This window comes from Arachis stenosperma, chromosome 3 (assembly GCF_014773155.1).
Source record: "Arachis stenosperma cultivar V10309 chromosome 3, arast.V10309.gnm1.PFL2, whole genome shotgun sequence".
In the NCBI taxonomy this organism is placed as follows: Eukaryota; Viridiplantae; Streptophyta; class Magnoliopsida; order Fabales; family Fabaceae; genus Arachis; species Arachis stenosperma.
The window spans coordinates 91,678,847-91,689,602 of record NC_080379.1 but is presented as its reverse complement, the minus strand read 5'-3'; the positions used below and the strand labels follow the sequence as shown (position 1 = coordinate 91,689,602).

At 36.9% G+C, this 10,756-nt stretch overlaps 1 non-coding gene across 1 annotated transcript; it reads right to left on the bottom strand.

Moving 5' to 3' along the window:
- Window positions 1-9,597: 9,597 nt before the first annotated feature.
- On the bottom strand, window positions 9,598-9,705 carry LOC130972262 (small nucleolar RNA R71). Its single transcript, XR_009083452.1, has one exon. It is a non-coding gene; the product is annotated as a small nucleolar RNA R71 (small nucleolar RNA).
- Between the last annotated feature and the right edge of the window lie 1,051 nt (window positions 9,706-10,756).

The window sequence follows — 10,756 nt, the reverse complement described above, 5'->3', positions numbered from 1 at the left end:
GAGAGAGGAGAGAACCTCTCTCTCTAAAAACTACATCTAAATCCTAAAACTATGTATGAATGTATGTTCTAATGATCTCCTGATTAATGGATGGATTCCCCAACTTATAGCCTTTAGTCTATGTTTTCTGGGCTTGGATCTGGACCAAAATACGGCCCAAAATCATCTTCAGCGCATTCTGTAATTTCTGTAGATCGCGCAGGTCACGCGTCCGCGTGGGTCATGCGGTCGCGTCGTCTGGAGTTTTGCTCTTCCACGCGGTCGCGTCAGTCATGCGTCCGCGTCAGTTGTGTTTCGTGCGAGTCACGCATTTGCGTCATCCATGCGCTCGCGTCGATGCTCTTTGCGCTAAGCACGCGTCCGCGTCGTCCACGCGTTCGCGTTGCTTCCAGTTTCTTCAAAAACTCCATTTTATGCTTTTCCTTCCATTTTTGTATGTTTCCTTTCCATCCTCTTAGTTATTCATCCCCTAAAAAGCCTGAAAGTACTTAACACACAAATCACGGAATCGAATAGTAATAAAGGATAATTAAATTTAATATTTTTAAAGCATAGGAAATATATTTTATCATATATCATAAAACAAGGAAGGAATAGTAGAACCATGCAATTTACATGAATAAGTGGGTGAAGATCTGATAAAAACACTCAATTTAAGCACAAGATGAATCATAAAATAAGGGTTTATCAAAGAACTTGAAGACATTGGTGAAGAAGGATGTGAACTTGAGAAAGCTTGGCAACAGGTAGAGCTTGAAGCACCTTGCCAAGTTGTGGAAACCTTTAGAAGAGGATGGACGGGAGTGGAACGCACTTTATCAAGGTTTTTGGGAACTCCTTCACCTAAGTTACCATCGAATCCTTCAATAGAGTGGGTAAAACTCATTACTCTTAGCTTTATTATCCCACTTTAATTTGGTTGGCTTGAAACGGATGGCCAACTTAGGGTGCTTTGTGGAATGAAGCGTAAGAGGAGAATGTTTAGTGGTTGGCGTTGTAAAGCTAGGCACATTATGGTTGGAAGCTCAAAATTGAGGAGCATGGATTGGTGTGGTTCCCAATTGAATGGGTCTAGGAGGATAGTTTGGTGCTTTAGTAAGAATTTGGCTTGCTTGCCACCCAGAGGAAACCACCATGATCAACTTCAAGACAGGTGTGAAAACAAAGTATGGGATCCCAGATTACAAGAGGAGGATCAACTTTGGGAGCTCATGGTTTGTGAAGAATTCCATCAAAGCTTGGAGATATCAATCTTGAATGATGGAGCTTATTGGAAGTCCAAGCATTGGTGGATGTTCAAGGATGGATTCAAGCACAAGCCACCTTGATAAGGGCTCTCCATAAGTCCAACTTAAGGACAATAAACAAAAGTGCTAGGTAGGAGACACCCCACCATGGTAACATCTTTTCATTTTTCCTTTTTGTAAATATTAGTAAAATAGGTTTGATTTCATGTTTTGTTTGGTTAGTTGAGTTTAATTCGGAGTCTAGTAGGTTAAATAAAGTTTTATGGTGATTTGGTAGCTATTTGGAGGTTTGGAATGCTTGGTTTGGTGCACCATGCCACACGTATGTGTCACCCACGTGTACGCGTGACCCCAAGCTTTTCGACCATCCACGCGTACGCGTGGATCCAAAATTTTCACCTCCCATACAAAACCCCAAGAGTTGTGCGAGTTGTGGGCTGAAATTGTGCCTTTAGCACGAAATCTACCCACGCGTACGCATCGCCTCTCTGAATAACCCATCACGCGTACGCGTGACCCACGCGTATGCTTCGATTCCCTTTCAGCCAACCACGCTTGCGTGTCACTCCACACGTGTGCATGGGTTGCCCAGTTCAACGCATGAAATAGGTGATGTTAATAAGGGTCAATCATAACAAGCATCACCTAACAAAAAAATGCATTGGTAATATACAATTGCCTAACAATAGATATTGAATTCAAATTACATGGTGGCTAGCTATAACATGAAACTCAAAAGATGTAGAGAGCTTGAAGGCAATGTCATACACTTGGTATTCACAAATATTCAACATGAAGAGTTCAAAACCAAGTAACAAAATATAACCTCAATAAAGAAATCCAACAGTGAATATTTTCAGCACTATGAAACAGCAAATCAAGTTAACAATCCAACACTTATCACATAAAATAGAAAATTAAACAAAAATAAAACTAAATAAATATCTAACTAATTAAACTAACTAATGGTTGATAGTGTATGGTAGTGTTGGAGAGAAGGGAAGAAGAGAGAAGGGAAGAAATGGAACGAATAGGAGAAATGGAAAAGAAGGGAAGAAGAGAGGAGAAGAGAAAAGAAGGAAAGAAATGGAAAGAAGAGGAGAAATGGAGGTGGGTGACCTCTTCATGCGTCTTCTTCATGTGCAGGGAACCTTCTGTGGAGTTGTCTAGAGTCCTCTTGGCCATCTCAGAGAGACCACCATAGAAAATCTGCAGCCTAGTCCATTCTGAAAATATGTCTGGGGGACACTTCCTAATCATTTATTGGTATCTCTCTCAGGCTTCACAAAGGGACTCACCATCTCTCTGCTTGAAAGTCTGAACATCCACCCTCAGCTTAGTAAGCTTCTGAGGTGGGAAGAACTTGGTCAGAAATCTATTGACCATCTTGTCCCAGGAATCCAAGCTCTCATTAGGCTGAGTGTCTAGCCACTGCTTTGCTCTGTCCCCAGAAACGGACTCAAGTATTGGAGGAGGGGGTCACTTGCCCCCACTAGGTTTACGAAAAAAAATAAATTTATATAAATTAATGTATTTGTCCTAATGTAATTTATTTTTATTCCACAAAAATTTACAAAATTTTATTTTGAGATTCATGTTAAAAATAATTTTTTTTATTAAATTTAAGTATAATAATATTTATTTTGTTAAATTTGATTTAATATCAAAATTAAAAATAAGTAAATAAATTAACTCAATAGAAAATTAATAAATAGTGATAATATAATTTTTTAAATCTGATCAACTCGTTAATTACCAAACTAAATTTTATTTTTTTAATATAAGTAAAATTATTAGTATTTTATTTGTCTTAAAAAATTAGTTGAAATAAGAAAAATAATATTTATCTATTAATTAATATCTTTCATTTTAAAATGATATAATATGTTTTAATTTTAACTTTTAAAGTGTCTTATGTCATAAATATTATAAAAAACAAACTTCCTAAATTAATGTGAGGTAATTAATATTTGAAAATTATAATGAGTAGTAGAACAAATGTTTAAAAGTATGAAAGTTAATTTTGATATATTAAAATATGTATTTTTTATAGTTATTTGATTATATTTATTCTTTTAGATAATAAAAGACTCGATAAACATAATTATTTGATTGTATTTATTTCATAGAGATAAACAAATTCGGGTCTTCCTACGGAAGCCTATAAAACTGGCAGTTTTGTTGCACTAAAGTGATCAACTGTGGCTTCAGCTCAAAATTATTAGCACCAATAGTAGGTATTGAAATATTGTACCCATAAAAGTTAGGAGTAGGGGCAGTGTAGGAGCTCAGAGTCCTCCTAGCATGCTCATTAGAATCCCCACCATTAGGATCCATAGTGTGTTCCTAAGCTTCCTTCTCAAAAGTATCCCTAAGGTTCTCACCGGCTCTGTAGGCTCTGGCTTGTTGCAAACGCCGCCTCAAAGTCCTCTCAGATTTAGGATCAAATTCAAGAAAGGGGTTCTTTATGTCTGATCCTGCTCATAACCAAACAAAAAACAAAAAAAAGTGCGAGTCTCTATGTCAGAGTATAGAGATCTCCCATTAAGATATCCTATGTAAAACAAAATAAAATAAAATAAAACAAGTAATTAAACAAAAATCTTATAAAACTAATAAGAAAAAGTGAACTAAAATTTTCGAAAATTAAATAATGAAAAATACTAAAGCTTTCAAAAATAGTGAAAAAGAAAATTTCACTAAAGGGATACCAAACCTAAAATAAAAAATTAAAGAGAAAAAAAATAAAACTAAATTTGAAAATTTAAAAAAAAATTAAACAAACAAAACAAAGAAAAAAATTACATAATCTAAGCAACCAGACAACTGGTAGTTGTCTTCCCGTCAGTCCCCGACAACGGCGCCAAAAACTTGATGCGGATTTTAGAACATCCACAACTAAATCGGCAAGTGCACTAGGTCGTCCAAGTAATACCTCGAGTAAGTGAAGGTCGATCCCATGAGGACTAAGGAACTGAGCAATAATGGTTAGCTGATTGACTTAGTCAGGTGAACAAAAAAGTTGATTTTTAGGGGTTTCAAAAGCAGTAAACAATTGAGCAAGAGTAAAGGAAGCAAATACTGAGTTTGGTGTGAAAATAGTGAGAGAAAATAGTTAAGGTATCGGAGATATTTACTTTTCTAGATTAAGGTTTCTTACCAACTATTTTAACTATGCAAGATTCATTTCATACAAACTGTAATTGACTGAACCCTAATCTCATGGTGATTTAGTCTCCTCTAATCTTCATTAACCGCCAATCCCTTGGTCACTTAATTCCGATTAGAGGGTTACGTTCAAATCTAGTTTATGGCCACAAAAACCCTAATTACCCAAGACTAAACGGATTATATGTCACGTATCCAGATTAGTTCAAATAATTAGCAATTTAAGAGGAATTTACTTTCAAGCTGTGTCCAAGTGAGAGACCTCTCCCGAGGGTCACAAGAACGCATTTAGAATAAGGGTCATACTCCCATTCTACCCAAATTCATAAAATTAAGAGTGAAAGTGATCCTTGAAACTGAATCAGTACATTAATTAAAATAGAAAAGCAATAATCTTAATCTATAGAAATAAATAGAGCTCCTAACCTTAACCAAGAAGGTTTAGTGGCTCATGACTTACAGAGAAAAACTAGGGTTCTAAAAAGTGTGGGACAGAAAAGATCTAAAAGTCCGGAGATCGCCTCTAAAGGGTGAATCTTTTTCCTTTTATATCTAACAAAATTTGATTTGAAAATAAAATTAAAATAATAAATCCTAAAACTAAACGATATTGTTTATAAATAATTACAAAAATAAAAGATGAGATGACTAATAACGGCTAAATCCAACTAGAGATACTCCAACTAGAGATGACTAACTGGCGCATAACGCCAGCTTGCCGTTTAGCGCCTGATTACTACGCATCATGTTAGGTTTTTCTATACTTTTTCATACAAGAAATTGATGATTAATGCTTAATTATTAAGTATTTTAGTGCTTAAATAGTATATTGCTTTGATCTTTTGATTTTATAAATTTTGTAGGAAATAAGTAGAAAAAGAAGCAAAAAGCATAAAATAAGCTCAAAAGCAACAAAGGAGTTGCTAACTTGGAAACTGAAGTTGGTAACTCCTTCTTTATTTCAAACATGAAGGTTGGAGAGCAAGGTTTATGAAGGCGTTGGCAACACAAGCCTGGGAGTTATCAACGTGTTCACAAGATATCATTGAAGGTGCCACTAACTTGGAAAATCAAGTTAGCAATGCCTTTGCAATTGTTGCCCATGGAAGAGTATGAACACGTTGCTAACTTGGAAAATCAAGTTGGCAACGCCACTTTTGAGCTCCTTGACAGCACGACCATGCCTTCATCAAAGGACCATAACTTTAGCTACAGATATCCAATTGATATGCTTCTATTTGCGTTGGAAAGCTGTCATTCAGAGCTTTCCAATGATATATAAGAGTCTATATTTGGCATGGAATTGGAGCACAAATGATAAGAATCTTAAAGGCCCCAAAAACACCTAGCAAAAGAACCCAGCACCCAAGAGTGCTACGTTCTTCACCCAAAGAGCGCCTGTGATAACGAAGTGGAAAAATTTGGCTAGTGACGCGTATGCATGGGTGATGCGTACGCGTCGATGGGACTTTTCTGAAGGAGCACGCAAACACGTGAATGAAGCGCAGCGTGAAAGTGGCATCTTTGAAGGGCCATGCGTACGCGTGGTGACGCGTATGCGTCGATGGGCCAAATTACTAAACAACGCATATGCGTGTGTTACACATACGCGTGGATGCACGAGTGCTCCTAATGAGCAGATAATTTATACGCTTTTTGGCATTATTTTTAGGTAGTTTTTAGTAGGATCTAGCTACTTTTTGCGATGTTTTTATTAGTTTTTTTGCAAAATTCATTTTTCTGGACTTTACTATGAGTTTGTGTGTTTTTCTGTGATTTCAGGTATTTTCTGGCTGAAATTGAGGGACCTGAGCAAAAATCTGATTCAGAGGCTGACAAAGGATTGTTGATGCTATTGGATTCTGACCTCCCTGCACTCGAAGTGGATTTTCTAGAGCTACAGAACTCCAAATGGCGCGCTCTGATCTCAATTGCATTGGAAAGTCGACATCCAGGGCTTTCCAGCAATATATAATAGTCCATACTTTGCTCGAGTTTTGGCGACGCAAACTGGCGTTCAAACGCCCCTTCTATGCCCTATTTTGAAGTTAAAACGCCAAGACTGGCATAAAAGTTGGAGTTAAACACCCAAACTGGCACCAAAGCTGGCGTTTAACTCCAAGAGAGGTCTCTACACGTGTAAAGCTCAATGCTCAGCCCAAGATCTTTGCAAATCTTGGGATCTTTGCAAATCTTGGGATCTTTGGAACGTTTTTCCTTAGACTTGGGAGGCTGGCCATTCGGCCATGCCTACCCTATTTTCACTTATATATTTTCAACGGTGGAGTTTCTACACACCATAGATTAAGGTGTGGAGCTCTGCTGTTCCTCGAGTATTAATGTATTTACTACTATTTTCTATTCAATTCAGCTTATTCTTATACTAAGATATTCGCTGCACTTCAACATGATCCGTGACACTCATCATCATTCTCACCTATGAACGCGTGCCTGACAACCACTTCCGTTCTACCTTAGATCGAGCGCGTATCTCTTAGCCTCCATTCCGAAAGATCGGAGTCTTCGTGGTATAAGCTAGAATTATTGGCGGCCATTCCTGAGATCCGGAAAGTCTAAACCATGTCTGTGGTATTCCGAGTAGGATCTGGGAAGGGATGACTGTGATGAGCTTCAAACTCACGAGTGTTAGGCGTAGTGACAGACGCAAAAGGATCACTGGATTCTATTCCAACATGATCGAGAACCGACAGATGATTAGCCGTGCAGTGACAGCGTATTTTGGACCATTTTCACTGAGAGGACGGGAGGTAGCCATTGACGCCGGTGAAACCCGAACATACAGCTTGCCATGGAAAGGAGTATGAGGGATTGGATGAAGGCAGTAGGAAAGCAGATATTCAAAAGGAGCAAAGCATCTCCATACACTTATCTGAAATTCTCACCAATGAATTACATAAGTATCTCTATCTTTACTTTATATTTTATTTATCTTTTTAATTATCAAAACTCCATAACCATTTAAATCCGCCTAACTAAAATTTACAAGGTGACCATAGCTTGCTTCAAGCCGACAATCTCCGTGGGATCGACCCTTACTCACGTAAGGTATTACTTGGATGACCCAGTGCACTTGCTGGTTAGCTGTACGAAGTTGTGACAAAGAAGTGAGATTACAATTGTGCGACCAAGTTGTTGGCCCATTGTGTATCACAATTTCGTGCACCAAGTTTTTGGCACCATTGCCGGAGATTGTTCGAGTTTGGACAACTGACGGTTCATCTTGTTGCTCAGATTAGGTAATTTTATTTTTGTTTCAACCTTTATTTTGTTTTCAAAATGTTTTCAAAAATCTTTCAAAATTTTTTCTTCTTTTTTGTGTTTTTCTAAAAATTATTTTCGAAAAATCCAAAAAGAAAAATTCATAAAATCATAAAAACTCAAAAATATTTCATGGTTCTTGTTTGAATCTAGTGCCAAATTTTAAGTTTGGTTTCAATTGCATGATTTTAATTGTCTTGCAATTTTTGAAACACATGCGTTGTGTTCTTGATGATCTTCAAGTCGTTCTTGATGAATTTCCTTGTTTGATCTTCATGATTTATTGATTTGCACTGCATGATGTTCTACATATGCATTCTTGCATTCATATGGCCCAAACATGAGAAAGTTCTAAGTTTGGTGTCCTCCATGTTTTCTTTCATTAAGAAAACTGAGTTCTTGATGTTCATCTTGATCTTCAAGATTATTCTTGGTGTTCATCTTGACGTTCACAATGTTCTTGCATATATCTTGTGTTTTGATCCAAGAATTATATGTTTTTACTCATTTTGTTGTTTTTCCAAATTGAAAACATATCTTCTTGAATAAAGGATTTAGCAAAATGAAGATCCAAGAACATAAAGTAGAGGAATTACAGAGAAAAAACTGGGCGTTTAAAACGCCCAGTGAAGAAGGAAAACTGGCATTTAAACGCCAGCCAGCGTACCTGACTGGGCGTTTAATCGCCCAAACCATACAGCAATTGGGCGTTAAACACCCAAAACATGCAACTTCTGGGTGTTTAACGCCAGGATGACACAAGGAGAGGAATTTTGTTTTCAAATTAAATCTTTTTCAAATCTTCATAATTTTTCTAAATCAAATCTTTTTCAAATCAAATATTTTCAATCATATCTTTTTCAAAATCATATCTTTTCAAACATATCTTTTTCAAAAGAAAATCAAATTTCCTTTTCAAATCTTCTTCAAAATAAATTTCAATCATATCTTTTTAATCATATCTTTTTCAAATCATATATTTTTCAAAAATTTGATTTCAAAAATCTTTTCTAAACTTCCTATCTTTTCAAATTTGATTTTCAATTCTTTTTCAACTAACTAATTGATTTTTTTGTTTGTTTTATTATTTCTTATCTTTTTCAAAACCACGACCAATTATTCAAAAATTTATTTTAAATTTTATTCTTTTTTATTTTCAAAAATTCTTCCCCCTCTCTCATCTTTTTCTATTTAAACACTAAGATTCCTCCTCCATTGTCAATTCGAACTCCATCTCTCTTTGTGTGTTCGAAATTTTACCTACCTCCTTCTTCGATTCTTGTTTTTCTCTGACACCTTAAGGAATCTCTATATTGTGACATAGAGGATTCCATATTTTCTTTGATTTCTTCTTTTTCATATGAGCAGGAGCAAAGATAAAGGCATACTTGTTGAAGCTGATCCTGAACCTGAAAGGACTCTGAAGAGGAAGCTAAGAGCAGCTAAAGCACAAAACTCTGAAGAGGACCTCACTGAAATTTTCAAAAAGGAAGCAGCAAAAGAAACAATTATGGCCGAACCAAACAACAATACAAGGAAGATGCTTGGTAATTTTACTACACCAACTTCCAACTTTTATGGAAGAAGCATCTCAAAACCTGCCATAGGAGCAAACAATTTTGAGCTAAAGCCTCAATTAGTTTCTCTACTACAATAGAACTGCAAGTTTCATGGACTTCTATCAGAAGACCCTTATCAGTTTTTAACTGAGTTCTTGCAGATCTGTGATACTGTTAAGACCAATGGAGTTGATCCTGAAGTCTACAAGCTTATGCTTTTCCCTTTTGCTGTAAGAGACAGAGCTAGAACATTGTTGGACTTACAACCTAGAGATAGCCTGGACTCTTGGGATAAGTTGGTCACAACTTTCTTAGCCAAGTTCTTTCCTCCTCAAAAGCTGAGCAAGCATAGAATGGATGTTCAGACTTTCAGACAAAAGGATGGTGAGTCCCTCTATGAAGCTTGGGAAAGATACAAGCAACTGACTAAAAAGTGTCCTTCTGACATGCTTTCAGAATGGACCACATTAGATATATTCTATGATGGTCTGTCTAAATTTTCCAAGATGTCACTGGACCACTCTGCAGGTGGATCCATTCACCTAAAGAAAATGCCACTAGAAGCTCAGGAACTTATTGAAATGGTTGCAAATAACCAGTTTATGTATACCTCTGAGAGGAATCCTGTGAGTAATGGGACGCCTCAAAAGAGAGGAGTTCTTGAAATTGATGCTCTGAATGCCATACTGGCTCAGAACAAAATATTAACCCAGCAAGTCAATATGATCTCTTAGAGTCTGAATGGATTGCAAAACACATCCAACAATACTAAAGAAGCATCTTCTGAAGAAGAAGCTTACGATCCTGAGAACCCTGCAATGGCAGAGGTGAATTACATGGGTGAAGCCTTTGGCAACACTATAATCCTTCAAGGAAAAATCATCCAAATTTTTCATGGAAGGATCAACAGAAGCAAGGCTTCAATAATAACAATGGTGGAAGAAACAGGTTTAGCAATAGCAAACCTTTTCCATCATTATCTCAGCAACAGACAGAGCATTCTGAGCAGAATCCTTCTAGCTTAGCAAACATAGTCGCTGATCTATCTAAGGCCACTCTTCGTTTCATGACTGAAACAAGATCCTCCATGAGAAATTTAGAGGCACAAGTGGGCCAGCTGAGTAAAAGGGTTACTGAAACTCTTCCTAGCACTCTCCCAAGCAATACAGAAGAGAATCTCAAAGGAGAGTGCAAGGCCATTGATATAATCAACATGGCCGATACCTTAGAGGAGGAGGAGAACGTGAATCCCAATGAGGAAGACCTCAGGGAACGTCCAATGGTCAGAAAGGAATACCCTAATGAGGAACCAAAGGAATCTGAGGCTTATATAGAGACCATAGAGATTTCCTTGGACTTCCTTTTACCATTCATGAGCTCTGATGATTATTCATCTTCTGAAGAAGATGAAGACATTGTTGAAGGGCAAGTTGTCCAATATTTAGGAGCAATCATGAAGCTAAATGCCAAATTATTTGGTAATGAGACTTGGGAAGGTGAACC